We start from the raw sequence: 16,771 nt of genomic DNA, 5'->3' as shown, positions 1-16,771 counted from the left end.
CAGGCTACAGCCTCGGCTGCCCCAGGGTGGAGGCGGTGGCCAGGCACGGGGTAGCAGCCCCACGTTTTGGGCTCAGTCTTTCTTCGGGTACAGTCTGGAGGTAAAGGAACAGAGTTTGCCCTTCCTAGCTGTCTGGACCCTCAGCCAAGATGACCTCACAGTCTTTTAAACAACCCCGGGGGCCTTCAGAGGGTTCCCCAGTCCTCCCAGTGGCCCCGAGAGGGATGTCCTCTGAGTAACCTCACTACAGAGGAGGGGAGTGAGGCTAAGAGAAATTGAGAAGCTCAAGTCACCCAGCTAGCAACCCGTGGCTCCATAAACCCTGACCAGGGGCTTCCCCATCACACCTAGGATAAAGGCACCTTCAGTTTCCCAGGAGTATCACTTGTCCTTAGGCCAAATTGGCAGCTGATAGTCCAGGCTAGGCTCTACCAGGCCCTAGTTTTCTGGAGCAAATACCTCCTTGTCTTGTGCCTTGGTTTCCCCATCTCTAAAATGTAGACATATGGGCCTCACACTATTTATAGGACTTCTTCTTAGACTGGATGAGATTGTATGTGTGCGAGATCCTGGAAAGCAGAAAACGTGTGTGTGTGCGTGTTACTGTTATGAGCAGAGTACAGACGATCCATGTAGTTCCCGTATCTACAGCAGGCCTATTGCCTGGCCCCGTCTTCAGGGCGACCTCAGTAGATGTGGTTAGTTTTCCTTGTCATATTGACCCTGTTCTGCCAGAGCCATTAATCTTAGAAGCACAGGGTAGTAGAGCAGGGAGGTGTCTCAGAGATCAAGTCCAGCAGTTTTGGAACTTCTGTGACTGGGACCTTGAGGAATCCAGGGGTGGGCTCCAGTCTCCTCCCCATCTTCAGTCCAAAGGGTTTTGCTTTTCTCTGCTCTCTGTCATGGGGACGTGTGGTATTTCTTTAGAAAGGAAGCCTCCTTTGCTGTTGGCTCTCCAACATATGTTCACACCAGACAGTGATCTCACTTTCCTGTTCAGTGATTGGTTTAGGAATAGGCACTTCCGGCCAGTGGAGGTAAAGAGAAGTCTGCTAGGGGCTCATGGGAAAGGTTTCTTGCTCTTAAAAATGGAACACAGGCCAGGCTTGGTGGCTTACACTTGCAATCCCAGCACTTTGGGAGGCCAAGGTGGTAGGATGGCTTGAGCCCAGGAGTTCAAGACCAGCCTGGGCAACATGGTGAGACCTTGTCTCTACAAAAGTCTTAAAAATTAGCCAGGTGTGGCGGTGCACCCCTGAGGAGCTGTGGTCCCAGCTACTCAGGCAGCTGAGGTAAGAGAATCACTTGAGCCCAGGAGGTTGAGGCTGCAGTGAGCTGTGTTCATACCATGCACTCTAGCTCGGGCAACGGAGTGAGACCCTGCTTCTAAAAAAAGGAACACAAAAAGATGAATTCTCTTCTTCCTTGACTGCTATTGTGCCTGGTGCTGTGGGAGCCAGCCCGTGCCCATGAAGGAAGCCAGAATCCATGGAGAACGCCTGATGACCTTGGGAAGCAGCTACCCAAACCATTTCCGAAGTGTCTCTGGACTTCTTGTTACCTCCAATGATAAATTTCTTTGTTGTTTAAACTGTTATGCTATTTTTGGTTTTTGTTTCTCTCTGTGTGTCCTTTTATGGTTTTGGTTGTTTAATTTTGTCTGCCCGCTTGCTTTTGCTATTTTTAGCCCAATGCAAATCTGCCCGCTTGCTTTTGCTATCTTTAGCTGAATGCAAACTAATTTATATAGTTTGAAAACTACAGACCTAGCTGAATCTCCTCTTTTCAAAGATGGGGTGACTAAAACCTAGGGGGATGGAGAATGACTGGGTTGAGGTCATGCCATGATTCATGGCAGAGATGGGTTGGGATCCCAGGATTCCTGACTGCTGGCCTAGCACCCTTCTCTTAGATTCACAGCCTGGGATCTTGTATGCAAGGTTGTCTCAGCTAGCATTGTCCTCTGGTCCCAGGAGGATCCAGACAAGCCAGGGAGGCCCTGCAAGGCTGAGGGAGTTGGGACCAAGGTGGGAAGAACAGACTGAGAGCCTCTTCCGCCGCTCTCATAGGCAGCTTCTGAAAAGTGCACAGCAGATGCATCACCCGTTCCTGTACCAGCTGTGGGCTCATGGAAAGAAGAAAACTGAGGCATTCAAGGTTTCCATGTAAATCAGTTAGGAGTTACATTTGGCTACTTAAGAGAAACTTTAAGTAAGGGATTATTTTTGTCCCATAGTTGGAAGCCTGGGTATAGGCAGTCCAGTTGGGTGCAGTTGCTCATTAAGAATCAAGACTTGGCCAGACGCAGTGGCTCATGCCTGTAATCCCAGCACTTTGGGAGGCCGAGGCAGGCAGATCACCTGAGGTCGGGAGTTTGAGACCAGCCTGACCAACATGGTGAAACCCTGTCTCTACTAAAAATGCACAATAAGCTGGGCGTGGTGGCGTGTGCCTGTAATCCCAGCTACTCGGGAGGCTGAGGCATGAGAATCGCTGGAACCCAGGGGGCGGAGGTTGCTGTGGGCCGAGATTTCGCCACTGCACTCCAGCCTGGGCAACAAGAGTGAAACTCCATCTCAAAAATTAAAAAATAAAAATAAATTTTAAAAAAATCAAGACTCTTGCTACCTCCCTGTTCTGCCATTCTTGACTTAAGCTTTTGTTCTCATGGTTACAAATGGCTGCATCACTTTCAGGTATCACATCTGAGTTCCAGGCTGGAGGAGGAAGGTGAGGAAAGCTGGGCAAGCCCATTCTGTCTTTTTATCAAGAAAACAAGACCTTTCCAGAAGCCCCACTGTAAAATTCTTTATATACCTCATTGGCCAGAAATGGGTTACATGGACATCCTAGCTAGATTTGGGGGCTGCGAATATTTTTTTAAATTTCATAATTCAACTTGAAAGGTGAATATTTTTAACAGAGAAGCTTGCTGCCCCAAACAAATTCAGGATTTTGTGAGAAAGAAGAAAGGGTTAAATGGATATTGGGGGGCAATCAGTGTTCTTCCACACAACACTGCAACAGACACTCGACAGGGCATCCAAGCCAAGAGTAAAAGCAGAGGATAATATGCCCTCTCTGAAAGCTCTGAAGCTGCTCAGGCTTCTAGCTGCTGCCGCCAGCGTCTTCTTCTCTAAATCGTCTCTTCCGCAGATGTCAGACTCATCTTCCCACAGCACCCACTCTGTCATATTGCTTCTTTACCTGAAATCTTCCTTTGCTCGTAGGATGTGGTCCTGCTTCCTTGGCCTGGTAGTTAAGGTTCTTCCGGATCAGGCTGTAAACTACCTCTCTGGGCCGATTCACCTCCTAGCCCCATCCTCAGCTTGTGTTCTGCACCACTTAGGCAGTGCCTTCGCTTGGTTTCGGGGGCCATCTCCTGTCCTTCCTGTCTGACAGAATCCTACCACCTTTAGGGTCACCTCCTCCCCAAAGCTGACACGACTGCTCTAGACCTCCCTGTGGCTTCTGGAACATACCTTATGCTACTCAGATCAACTATTTGTCATATATAGCAACCACTTCAGGATTTAAGATTTTTGAGGGGTGAAAACCCACCCGCTCTGTTTCTATACTCACATCTTACATGTAGAGGCTCAATAAATACTTTTTCACTCAAAACAGTTCTTCTCTGGCAACGTCAAGCCGAAGGCCCTAGAAGTGTCCTTGGAATTTGTTGGGTTTCAAAATACAGACTTGAGAATATGCTTGCAGTGATTTGAAAAACTGGCAATGTTCAAGTTTGCTTAATCTGCTGTGACTGTTATTAATAGATAGGCAAGGATCCTATCTCCCTCGTCTACCGCTGTGTTCCCAGCACATAGCGTGGTAGCTGGCACTCATAGGCACTGAACAAATACTTGTTGAATCTGACATAAGAAGGTACTTCTGAACCACTAATAGTTGGATCCAATGTGCCTGATTCCTTATCTTCCCCTAAGACTTGGCTTGCAGCTTGGAAAGAGCTCTCCTCTATCCTGGTGGGAGGAATTGAGAAGCCAAACCCCTAAGACCCCTAAGAGAAGTCACCCAAGGCCTCTCCCCAACTGTATTTGTCCAGAGGTCGGGGTCCGGGCCTGGCACAACAATGTCACCAAGACCGCAAGTGCCCTCCCATGCTTTTGCACTTTTGAAGGGCCACATGCACATGCTATAGCGACAGGGGAGGCTGGGAAGTCACACAGCTGGCGTGCTCAGCCCTGGTGGGAAGTGAAGAGCAGGGAAGGAAGGGTATTTGGGCAGGCAACAAACAGCATATGTCATCATTTTGTTTGAGGACAGGGAATAGGGGCTTGGAGAGATTGAGTGGTCTGCTCAATGTCCTATAGTAGGTCAGTGGCAGAGCTGGGGTCTGTCTGACTATAAACCCTGTTACCTCCTTTCTATTACCTTCATGGTGCAGGACAAAGGGGTACACTGCAAAAGCATATATGGTCTACATTTAATATTCTAGCTTAACATAACTACCCTAAGGTGTTAATTAATCCATGCTTGAAGGACATAGTAACTAATCAATAGACAAATGCAATCATTTCCCTTCAGAAGCTTCCTACAGTAAAAATCCACAACCCCCCTCCTCCCCCATCTCTGATATTATTAACCTAGAAGAATATACCCTGGCCAAACCGCAAAAACAAGAGGCTAAAATTCAACCCAGCCAGAGCCCAAATAATCAGTGCAGGACGAAGGGGCGCACTGCAGAGCATATACGGGGCTGGATGGAGCAGTTCAGACACCAGGAACCTCCATCATAGGGACTGATGAGCATGGCATTTCAGACACACGCCCTCTGGATCTGTAACTCCTTTCTCTTGAAAATGGACTTTATTGGGTAGGAATGAAATAGGATGGAAAGGAGAGACTATCTGCCTTTATCTTTGTAAAACTTGTATGAATAAAGTATAATATGCATTTAGAAACAGTACACAAATTATAAGAGTACAGCTCAATTAACTTTCATAATAGGAACACACTTGTGTTCAGCACCCAGCTTGAGAAACAGAATATTACCAGTACCCTAGAAGCCCCTTTCTTGACTCCTAGTCCTTCTATTCCCCTAGCTGGGGGTAACCCTTATCCTGATTAAAACAATTTTGGCTGTTTTGGTACTTTATATAAACGGAACCATACAGCATATATTCTTGTGTGCGAATTCTTTGTTCAAAATTATGGGCTGAGCATGATGGCTTACGCCTATAATCCCAGCACTTTGGGAGGCCAAAGTATGCAGATCACTTGAGGTCAGGAGTTCGAGACCAGCCTGGCCAACATGGTGAAAACCTGTCTCTATTAAAAATATGAAAATTAGCTGGGCATGGTGGCACATGCCTGTAGTCCCAGCTACTCAGGAGGCTGAGGCAGGAGAATCACTTGAACCTGGGAGGCAGAGGTTGCAGTGAGCCGCGATCATACCACTGCACTCCAGCCTGGGCAACAGAGTGAGACTCCATCTCAAAAACAAACAAGCAAATACACAAAAAACAAAATTATGTTTGTGAGATTCATCCATGTTGTGTGAGTTGTGGTTCATTCATTCTCATCGATGTATAGTATTCCATTTTATGAATATACTGTAATTTATTTTACTGTTGATGGGCATTTTGGAAAATTTTCAGTTTATAGTTATTATAAATAGTGCTACCATAAGCATTTTAAACATGGATATCGTTTTGTTGGATATATATTTGGGAGTGAAATACTGGGTAACAAGGAAGGTGTATATTTAGTTTTAGTAGAAACTGGCAAGCAGTTTCCAAAGTGGTTCTATTAATTTACACTGTCACCAATATGTAAGAGTTCCAGTTGTTCCAAATTCTTGCCAACACTTGATATTATCAGTGTTTTAAATTTTGTCTATTCTATCCAGTGGGTGTGTAATGGTGTTTCGTTATGGTTCGGTTTTCATTTGTATTACTAATGAAACTGAGCACCATTAACTGATTATTTAATGATTGTTGGTCATTTACATGGCTTTATCTCTTAATATTGACCTACACAGAAGGAGAGAAATGAGAAGAGGCCTTCTGAGAATGAAAATGTGTGACCACTAGGTACATTTGGAGGGCACGCCTCTGCTACTTGAAAACCACACAGAAGCAGACAATGCCTGGGAATGAGGGCGGCAGTGTTATGGGTCCCACCGCAGGAGCGCCAACGAGATACTGATGAGAGGGAAGAGCTGTCTTTGGCTCTGGCACTTATTAGCTGCCACATTTTGGGAAAATGCCTCAATTTTCACCTCTGTCAAAGGGAAAACAAAAATAATGCCAACGTACAGGGTCATTGTGAGATTTAAATAGGGGGTGTGAACACTGTCTGGCACAGAGGTACACAGAGATATATAATCCACAGTGCCTGGACCAATAAGTGACAGCTGTTATTCCTATAGAAGGACTGGGGAGTGAGAACCAGAACAAGTGCCTTATCAGTTTTGCATCACGGCAGAATGTTGTGACTCACATCAAACTTCCTTTTTTTTGCTTAGAAACTTGCCCCTCATACATCGACCCTTGCCTTAAGAAATCAACCAGTCTAAGTTCTTTCCCTGCTTCTGATATCCTGCCCTAAAAACTTCCGAACCCAACACATAGAAATAAAATGAAATGCACTCATTTCTCCTAAGAAGATACTATTGAAGAATCGTTGGTTTAGTGTTCTCCCTTGCTATAGTAAGTAAGTAAAAGTCAGTTTTACTTTTATCCTAACAGCTTTCTTTGAGCAAGGGCTTTCCACAATTTACATGTTATTCATCTAACCTCACTTATATCTTCTGTTTTGTCATGAACTTCATTTGTCTACGGGGTGGGAAATTATCACAGAATTGCCAACAGATGAGTATCCATAAGTCCATGGCCCAAACCAGCCCCAAGGATGACAAGTTTCAGGTCTTGCTAGACGGGTGGCCTTCAGAAGATGAGCTTTACCTTGGGTCACCATCTGAAAATGTTACAGACTCTGTTTTCCCTCCATTCTGACTTTGTTTTCCTGAGAGTTAATATGGGAGACAGAATCTCCAAAAACTCATTTTGCTGGGAACAGCAGGTGGAGGTAGCCAACCTCTCTTGTTGGGAGCCCAGGACAGGAGGTACAGACGAAACACACTTGGCTGACGGTTGCCAACTGGCATGGGGTCATCTCAGTCCAAGTCCACCCCTCCACAGTCTGGATGCCCGCTCTTTGAATGAGTCTCACAAATTCTCAAGCATATCCCACAAAACAGCACAACTCCATTGAGAATAGTCTGGAATTACAGTGACCACATTAAGGAACTTGTAATATGACCAGAATTTTCCATCTTAGAGATATCTTGGACTAGAGGTTGATAAACCTTTTCTATAAAGGGTGAGTTTAGTCAATACTTTAGGTGTTTGGGGCCACATAATCTCTGTAGCAAACTATTGAACTCTGCCATTATGGTGTAAAAGCAGCAATAGATGGTACATAAACATATGGGCATGGCTGCGTTCCAACAAAACTTTATTTACAAAAAAACACTACGGCTCAGAATTGGCCTGTGGCCTATAGTTTTCTAAGCCCTGTCTAGGGCACCTCACCCGCAAGCAATATAATTCTGGCAAAATAGTAAAGGTGGGGCATGGATGAGAATCAAGACCTCAAGGCCCATTTGGAAACCTCCAAATGAATTTTATACAATTATCCTCTGTGATGAAATATGAACACGTTCTCTAGTTTTTGTTTTTGTTTGCATGTTTGTTTTCAAATGTGTTGAAGCCTTTCTTTGTTGAAGTGCATCAGAAAAAAAAAAAAAAAAGCCATTAAACTTTGTATTTCCTACTAGGGAAGTCCTAATCTACTGATCCAGGGATAAGTGTCCTTGTTTTACTGAGACAGTCATTAAAGAGCTCTGCAAGACATTCATGTTTACTCAAAATTTCCTCGGTCTATACCGCCTCCCCATCTTCAGACAAAAACAGAAAGGATAAATAGAATTCTCAAGTTAAAGTTAGCCAAACTTTCCAAAGCACTTGAATTTCCCGGGTCCAAAGTCCTGCCCTCAATCTTGGTGACAGTAAAATCAACACCTTTGGGAATTCATTAGCTCTCTCCTTATGAGTTGTAACACACCTACACAAATATCTAGGAATATCATCTCTGATCCTACACTCTGCCCTGTTAGAAGCAGATATAGCCAAATACTGTAAGAGATTCATACAATAGGCCAATCTTGTTATCAACATTCCCCTAATCAATCAACAACCTAAAACCTCCAATTGGTAATGAACTCCAAAGAGTTATTTTTAACTCATCAGTGTTTCTCCCATTTCAGAACATTAGGATTTTAAAAACCTACATTTAAAAAAACACACAAATTACTCAAAAGCATCATCTACTCTCTACAAACACCTCACATTCCCATTACTGTGGTGTTCAGTAGAAATGACAACTCATAGCCGAAAGCAGATTGCTTGAGGTGCTGAGTAAGAAACTTTTGAGGCATCAGACCTCTTTCCCTGGGTAGACAAACAGTTCCAAGAAAGAAAGGATCACTTGGAGACAGAGACCCTTCTGCCCACCTCTTCTCTGTGGAATTAGGCTTGGTCCTCCCAGACTTACTGACCCTTAAGTGACCCTTCCAAATCCAGATAATCCTCTAAAAGGTCAATCCACAAACCCATCACCATCAGCTCCATCAGAGCCTGAAATCGACCTGGGCTGTGATGAAGGGAAGCTGGGGCCCTTCAAGACTGTCCCCCCCTCCTCTCCAGTAGCGATGGTCTTTTAGGTCTGGTGGGAGGGTCTGGCAGAAATGCCCAGGCCTGGGAGTCAGGAGGGTCTCTATTCTTTCCTAAGATGGGATTGTTGAAGGAAGAAGGAATTCATTTAGAACGAGCCTGGACTGAAATTTGCTTTGTTCTTTTGAGATCTATTCTGCTTTGCAAAGGTACTCCAAAGGGAAAGCTAAAAATGGCGCAAGGGTAATGCAAAGGTAATGGAAACATATGAGGGAGGATAAACCCTAGAAAATCCGAAGCTGGTTCCCAGACAGGAGCGTTGACTGGAGGGGAGATCAACAGAGACAAACTTAATCCCTGTCCTCAGAGAGACCTGCCCACTGGGCTTTAGCGAAAGCCTCAGCGCTTTTTCTCTTTTCCTGGAGAATTTTGACAAAATAGCCCTGAGCCCCACGAGGCAGGGGAACAAAAGGTCCTCCCCCAGATAGATTGGGGGCCTTTGTGAGTCTCATGAGCCCTGCATCTGGAGGGACTGAGTAGGGAGGGCAATTAGGAACAGACAAGTTGCGGGAGGGAGACAGAGTGTTTCCAGAGCCTGAGCGAACCCTAGAGATCATCGAATTCGACTCCTTTGCTGCACAGTGATTGACACTGAGGACCAGAGAGAGAGACCAAGACCTGCTCATGTCCCCTAGCACCCACCACATTACAAATTCACCACCCCTGACGCCCAATAACCCTCTTCCCAAATCTCCGTCTGAGTGGGGGAGTTTAGGGTTTGGTGGTCGTTCATTCATTAATTGATGTGTTTATTGAATAGCAGCTTTATGCCTAGCCTTGTGTAAGATCTGTGGGAGAGCCAGGGAAACTCACCATATGATCTTTGCCCTCCAGGAACTTAAATCCTAAACACACACACACACATGCATGTATGCACACATGCAAACACACATAGAAACACACATGCACACTCACCCCCATGAACAATGAACTTGTGACAGTGAGCCGTACATAGTCTCTTCCATAATGAACCATACAGACAGAAGGTGGCATAGGAGATCAAAGCACGAGAAATTTGTGTTTGCTGGGGTAGGGGTCACTGTAATTCCCTAAGAGCACTTCTTACCCTGTACCTTGATAACAGCCTATTTCATGTGTCTGTCTGTCCAGCTCCCCAGCTCTGGCTTGCACAATGCTAGTATTGTTGAGATTGAGTTGAATTGATTCGAATTGAAATGGGATGTTTTGGGCAGAACTGGGCTCCCCCGTGAGTATAGGACGGAGTCACTGGGGGCTACAGGAGAGAAATGAGGGGCTCTCTCTGCCTGGTCTCCTGGAATTCAGACCCTGTCTAGAGCCTGAGGCCTTTCTCTGGGATGTCCAGGTTCTAGTGAGCTTCTGGGGAACCCAAGGGCCATGAATAACAACAGCACCAATCTCCAGACTGTCCTGTGAGGCGGGGTGTGCAGTGATGAGCTTCTCCAGTGTGGAGCAGTGGATGTGACAAGAAGGCACTTCCTAGTCATCTGCAGAATTGTGGCTGTGCTCCAAGACTTCCACGTCACAAGAAGGAGGAGCACTGTTCATGCCTCATTTGGCAAACACCCAGCATGGTGTCTAGCACAGGGCCACAAAGGAAGAGGCACAGTCCTTTCTCTGTTGGAAAGATAAGGAAAAAGTACCTGAAAGTGAAAGAACAAATCAAAGATGAATAATGAGGTGTGCTTTGGCTCCTGGGACTGGCCTTGCTCATGGTTGTTGGCAGCAGGACTTCCCCCCAGAACAGTGTCATCCACCTACACTGGCCACAGAGGTACCACCAGTGATGCTGCCATCTCCTTAAACATTTGTGGACTCATCTTGGGGACTCACCTTTTGAACCTCAACACATTCTTTTGATTTTCCTCAAGATGCAAATCTCTGTCCTTTGTGGGTGAACAGAATTTTTGGAAATTATGGTTCAAAAGTGACCCCTAGCTGACACAGGTCATTCGATTCAGTTCTCCTCAATTCAACACATAATTATGGGGTGTCTGCAGCACATGAGGCACTGTAGCAGGCTCTGGGAATTCGATAAACCCCAAATCTGCCCTCTTGGAGCTGACAGCATGGCAGGAAAGATAGACACTAAGTGTAAAGATGAGTAATGGCACGTGTCGCCAGTGTATCAAAGGGGTGGGTGTTGTGGGAACGCTAACAAAGGCGGGCCATCCGAACAGACACCTGATGTGTGAGCGGCAGTTGGTCAGACAGAAGGGAAGGAAAGACAAAGAGTGTCCTGGGTTGGACAAAAAAGCATAAAGGATAACAATACTAGTTCTCATTTATTGAACACAAACTGTAAATCAAGCGATTTTCCAAGTAGTCTAAGTTTATGTCCATGATCTCATTTAATCCTCACAATAAACTTATGTGGTAGGTGCCATTATTATCCCCCAAATTATAGATGAGAAAACAGAGGCATGGACAGAATAAGCAACTTTCCCAATTAGGAAACAGCAGAACTGGAATTCAAACCCAAGCTCTCTGTTCCAGAGCCCCCTCTTAATCGCTGTGCTAGAGAGCTTCTACATGCGCAGATGGAATGACACCATTCAAATAGGAACAACGAGAATTCCACTCAAGAGTATGGGGCGGGAGCGGGGAGGTGGGCAGGAGACTGTGGAAGTATGAATTGGTGCACTCTTTTAGAAAATAACGTGGCAACTTGTGAGTGGAGAGACATAAGTTGTGCCTACTTTTTGACGCAGTATTTTTACTTTTGGAAATGGATCCAAAGGAAACAATCAGAAATGTGCATAAAGGTGTACCATGGGAAATGACCTAAACGTCCTTCAGTAGGGGTTGGTTAAATGCATTATGGCACATTTATGCAACTAAATTTTATGCAGCCTTTAAAAAGTAAAGATCGTGACTGCTCCTCTTGGTTTGTGTCTCAGGCATGCTTTGAGGCAGCATGAGAGGAGTCTGTGAACGGAAGAGTTGGGCCTCTCTGTCAGCACCCCTGGGTAGTTCTAGGGGAGGCAGGGAGGCCAGGAAGAGGGGAAGTGAGACTCAGCTCCAAGCAATCCTGACCCAGGGGAGGGGAGGGTGCGACTGGCCAGCGGACAGCCTGAGCTCTGGCCCTGGCTCCAGGCTCTGGGTTTAAAGAGCTTTAAAAGCTTATTAAAAAGGTTCCTTCGACATCAAATGGCTCTTAAAAATCAATATTTTGATGATTTAAGTGCAAGAGAATCAGAAACATATGGATCAAATTGCCCTCAAATTATACACACTTAAAAAAATGTGTTGGTCTTTAGCAAGACCCAAATATTTGAAAAACAGATAGAGACGTTTTCCTCGTCTCCTGACAGAGCTCTGCTAGGTCAACTTGAGGAGTCCAGAGAGGAGGTAAGTGGGAGTGGGGTGGGGCTCAGAGGGAGAAGCATGGAAATGCCGCTAGCTGGTGCCTTCTATGTAGGCAGGGCTGTGAGGGGCAGCTATGTGGGTGTGCATGTGTGTGTGTGCATGTGTGCAGGTGTACATGTGTGTGCACATAGGCATGTAGCAGTGAACATGGGTGCACATTTTCCTCTGGGTCTCTTCATTCTGAGCCCATGTCCCATGGCTCTCATCCCTCCATGTCCTGGTCATATGTATTTGGACTCAATCTAAGTTTTAAAAAGTAAGTTCCTGCCAGGCGTAGTGACTCACGCCTGTAATCCCAGCACTTTGGGAGGCCAAGGCGGGTGGATCACCTGAGGTTGGGAGTTAGAGGCCAGCCTGACCAACATGGAGAAACCCCGTCTCTACTAAAAACACAAAATTAGCCCAGCATGGTGGCGCATGCCTGTAATCCCAGCTACTCCGGAGGCTGAGGCAGGAGAATCACTTGAACCTGGGAGGTGGAGTTTGCAGTGAGCTGAGATCGCGCCATTGCACTCCAGCCTTGGCAATAAGAGCAAAAGTTCGTCTCAAAAAAAAAAAAAAAGTAAGTTCCTTTGGCTCCTCCTTCTGGGTCTGTCCCCTCTCCCCCAGCAGCACATATGGCACTGTCCATTTCTGGAAGGTTCAGGCCAGGAAGGACACAGGTATCACGTTGCCCAGAGGTGACCAAATGTTCCTCGACTGCAGGCTGGTTCTGCAAATGAAACCCTAGAGGTGAAGATCCGTGTATAACGCTAAGACCAGAGCTGCTATGGCTTCGATTCTCCACCACAGAGTGCCAGGAGCATTTGAAAACCACACATCTCATCCCCAATCCTCATTTTACAGTGGCCCAGAGCAGGAAAACCAAAGGTATAAGGTTGGGGCCAGAGGAAAAGTTGTCACACACATAAGTCCAGCTCGTCTCAATCCAGACCACCAGACCCACCCCGCCCATGCCTTCTTCTGTCCTCCCACTCCCTCCTTCCCGCTGCATGGCATGGGGAGTGGCAGAGCCCACCGGACCTGGGTTTCAGTCTGGTGGTGCCACATGGTCTTGAAGGTACTCTGGCTGTGAGGGGCCTCTCCCATGTCCTCTTCCATCTCTGGGAGAAGGTAGTAGGGTGGGAGTGGGGAGCTCTGGCCATTGGAGCCTCTAAGAAGGAGACAAGCCACACCTGGAGGCTGGGCTAAGGCCCGAGGAGCTCCAGAGAGAACAGGATTGGGGCCAGCTGGCTCCCACCTTCAGCCCCTCCACCTCTCTGGTTTAGGCCTTTCAAAGGCCCCTCACCCTGCCGGCACAGGGTGAGTCCCAGGTGAGCTGTGTGCACGGATCGGGCGAGAGATTCGTGCCCTAAGGGATGATTGTGACTCGGCAGGCCCCTAAGTGCCCCTTGGGCACTCCACCTCCCTGGCTAGACCTACTTCTGAGCTGGTACCCAGCCCTCCCCACTGGACCCCTAAGCTTTCACTTCTCTCATGCCAAATAATATTTTAGGCCCCGAGAATGGCTGGGGGAGCATAGGCCTTTTTCCCAGGGGCCTCCCCAACTCGGCTGCTGGCACATTAGGCAGGCTGTGTGTTGTGTTTCTCCTCCGGCGGCCAGGGAGCCTTGGTAATTAAGGAGATGATTTCCACCTCGATGGGCAGTCTCATTGGCCAGGATTCAGGCTTGGGTCACTCTCCGCATCCCAGGTACACAGGGGCTGTCCAGTCTGAGGAGGGAGATAAGGGGACAGAATATCAGAAACAGAAATGGGGGCCAGATGAATGGGGCAGGGCATCCCAGAGGGGATGGGGCCATCTGCTGGTATCTGAGGCTGGCTGGGCACAAGTCCATGGGACAGAGCGGAACACCAGCAGCTGGCCACCAGCAATGTCCCTGCCACCAGCAGAGTCAAGGGCAATCAACCAGCAGCGTCTGCTGGTCCTATAGAGAATTCACAGCCCTCTCCCTGGACCTTCTTCAGGGAATTCTGGGGATAGGACAGAGGCTTGGGCTGAAGTGTGGAGACTGAGAAAAAGCTGGGAATGCACTGGGGTCTTGGATGCAAAGGGGGGGTCCCAAGGACTTCTGATCACTCTTGAGTGCCTCAGAAAGAAGGGCTGAGAGCTGGTGACAGATACCTGAGGACTGTAGCCACCGTGACTGGATAAGGTGGTGTGTGTCCTACAAAATGCAAAGACGAAAATGAGAAGGGAGGTGAAATTCGTTCTTCAACACCAAGGAAACGAAAGGGAGTGGGAAACAATGCCCAGCTCGGGGTTCCTGGTTTCAGACTTGTCCTACTCCTGCCACTTCAGCACTCAGCCCTGGAGGTCCCACCGTGGAAAGAAACAAGAGACTGGAGATACCGGCTCCCTGGGTTGGACTGGGCAGTGCCTGGGATAACAGTTCCTATGGGGGTCGGGAGTGCCCCTGTAGCATCTGGTCACTGTGCTGGAGTAGGCTGGAGTTCGTCCCCAGAAGGAAGGGTCATTTCAAGCATCTAGTTCTTGCTCCCAGGACTCCCAGTGGGCCACTGAGCTGACACTGGGCCCAGACTAGGGAGGCCCCTTACGTTCTTAAATGTGTCTCCCACCCAAAATCCTGCCTCTGCACCTTTGCTCCCCACATCCAAGGCCATACACCATCCTAATCTACTGCCCTCCTTGACGCAAGTTCCCCTCTTTCCGACAGTCTTTGCTGAATGCTGTCCCACATAGGTGTGGGTTGGGAAGGGGTGAGTGGTTCTTGAAGCATGCTAAGGTTTGGCTTAGTAGAGAGGGAAGGGCACTGTCCACTCTGCTTACTCCACTCCATCTCCCCGCCTCATCCTCTCCCCAGGCAGCACTGACATCTGGGTTCAAACTACTCCAGAGCTCCAGGCCAGCACCTCCATCTCCAGACCCACATCCCTAACAGCCAGCCAGGTACGTGGCCAAGGCCAATACTCCAGCCTCTCCCTGGATTCCTGCCGCCACCCTCCACTCAGCCAAGCTGTCCACATTCCTGGGATTCATCCTTAACAACAGCCTGGTCCTTTTTCCCCCATACCGGTTCATCACAAGCCTCTCTCACTCCCTCCTAAATATTTCTTACATCTGTCCCCTCATCTCCATTCCCCCGGCCCCAAGTCCAAGCTATCACTGCTCACCTGGGTGACAGCCACATCCTCTGAACTTGTTTTGTCTTTGTGCTTTAGTTTGTGCTTTCTGCACATTTTCAGTCAAGAGAACTTTCTAAAATGCTAAGCTGCTCATGTCTTTCCTCTCTTTAAAGCCCTGGCAGGCTCCCTACTGCTGACTCTATGAAGCCCTGGCTTCTTGGGCCAGCGGACTTTGCTCCCTGTGACCTGGGCCCATCCCTTCTCCAGCCCCTTCTCTGGCCTCTCCCCATATTCAAACTTCCTATCCAGGTCTAGTGAACTGCTAGCATGTCCCAGGCCTACTAGGCTCTCCCTTATTCCTTTGCACATGCTGTTCCCTGTGCCTGGCAGACTTGTTCTGGTCACCCCCTCTCTCAGACCACCTCTGATCTCTTAGTGAAGTCGTTCCTGACATTCCAGTTCCCAGATCATCTCATCCTGTGCTGGGTCTGAGCACGCATCACCAGCATTGCTTCTCTGACTCTCTCCTAAAAAGTCTAGGCACACTCTGAGGCAGGCACTGCATCTAAGAACCAAGCTCAGTGCCTGGGAAAATGTCCACAGAATAGAGTGAGTGAATATGTCTAAATGGCATGCACTGGCTGGCCCTCTTTTGAGGTCCCATCGGGTATAAGCCTCTGGCACACCCTGTCTACCGGGCATCTGGTCCTTGCATAATTCACATGCAGCCCAACTGTGGAATCTGATTATTTTTTAAGTTTAGGCTGTTTGGGGTACAGCCCAGAGCTGGAATGAAGAAAGGCTCTGAGCATCGCCTTTCCTCTGTCTTGGAGGGAGTTTGATAGACAAGGGCAGCTACACATCTGAGTGGGGGTCAAGGCTTCAAGGATTCCAGGCCTGCTCCACCTACCCCAGCTACAGAGCCATTCAGTTCTTTATAGAGTCCATAAATATTTATTGAGTGCCTACTGTGTGCTCCCACCTGTAATCCCAGCAGTTTAGGAGGCCGAGGTGGGAGGATCGCTTGAGGCCAGGAGTTCAAGACCAGCCTGGGCAACAAAGAAAGACCCCATCTCTACAAATAACAACAAAAAATTAGCTGGGGTGGTGGCACATACATGTACTTCCAGCTACTCATGAGGCTGAGGTGGGAGGATCACCTGAGCCCGTGAGGCCAAGGATCCAGTGAGCCATGATCACACCACTGCACTCCAGCCTGGGTGACAGAGCAAGACCTCATCCCCCTTCCTCCAAAATCGACATGAACTGGAGGAGAAACAACAGGGAGGCTAGAAGGCGCCAACTGTTTCAGATAGGTGGCCGCAGAGCTTCTTGGAGGGTCAGTGTTTAAAACTGAGGCCTGAAAGACGGGAATGAGCCAGCCATTCAGGGCGCTGAAGAGAGGGAGAGCGCTCTAAGGGAGAGGCAGCCTGTACAATGACTTGAGCGATTTTTATCTCTTTCTGAACCTCAGTTTCCCCATTTGTGGTGGGGACCATAATGCTTCCCTTGCCTCCCCACAGGGCCTTGGCAGGGTTTAAAGGAGCCCATGCCAACAAATAGGACATAGCTGTTTGGACT

At 47.8% G+C, this 16,771-nt stretch overlaps 1 protein-coding gene and 1 long non-coding RNA gene across 2 annotated transcripts in view; both read right to left on the bottom strand.

The window, feature by feature from the left end:
- The window catches only part of HAAO (3-hydroxyanthranilate 3,4-dioxygenase), a 146,878-nt gene extending 138,161 nt beyond the window's left edge, over nucleotides 1-8,717 (bottom strand). Inside the window, exon 1 of the mRNA XM_077959673.1 lies at nucleotides 8,713-8,717. The gene's annotated coding sequence lies outside the window, so the exon portion shown is untranslated. The remainder of the gene's footprint in view (nucleotides 1-8,712) is intronic.
- A 2,284-nt stretch (nucleotides 8,718-11,001) lies between these two features.
- On the bottom strand, nucleotides 11,002-15,436 carry LOC114671831 (uncharacterized). The gene is made up of 2 exons (XR_003721965.2): nucleotides 15,239-15,436; nucleotides 11,002-13,816 (listed from the first exon to the last, which is right to left on the bottom strand). It is a non-coding gene; the product is annotated as an uncharacterized LOC114671831 (long non-coding RNA).
- Nucleotides 15,437-16,771: the final 1,335 nt, after the last annotated feature.

The sequence above is a fragment of the Macaca mulatta genome, chromosome 13 (genome assembly GCF_049350105.2).
Source record: "Macaca mulatta isolate MMU2019108-1 chromosome 13, T2T-MMU8v2.0, whole genome shotgun sequence".
NCBI lineage: Eukaryota > Metazoa > Chordata > Mammalia > Primates > Cercopithecidae > Macaca > Macaca mulatta.
This window is presented reverse-complemented; position numbering and strand designations above follow the sequence as displayed.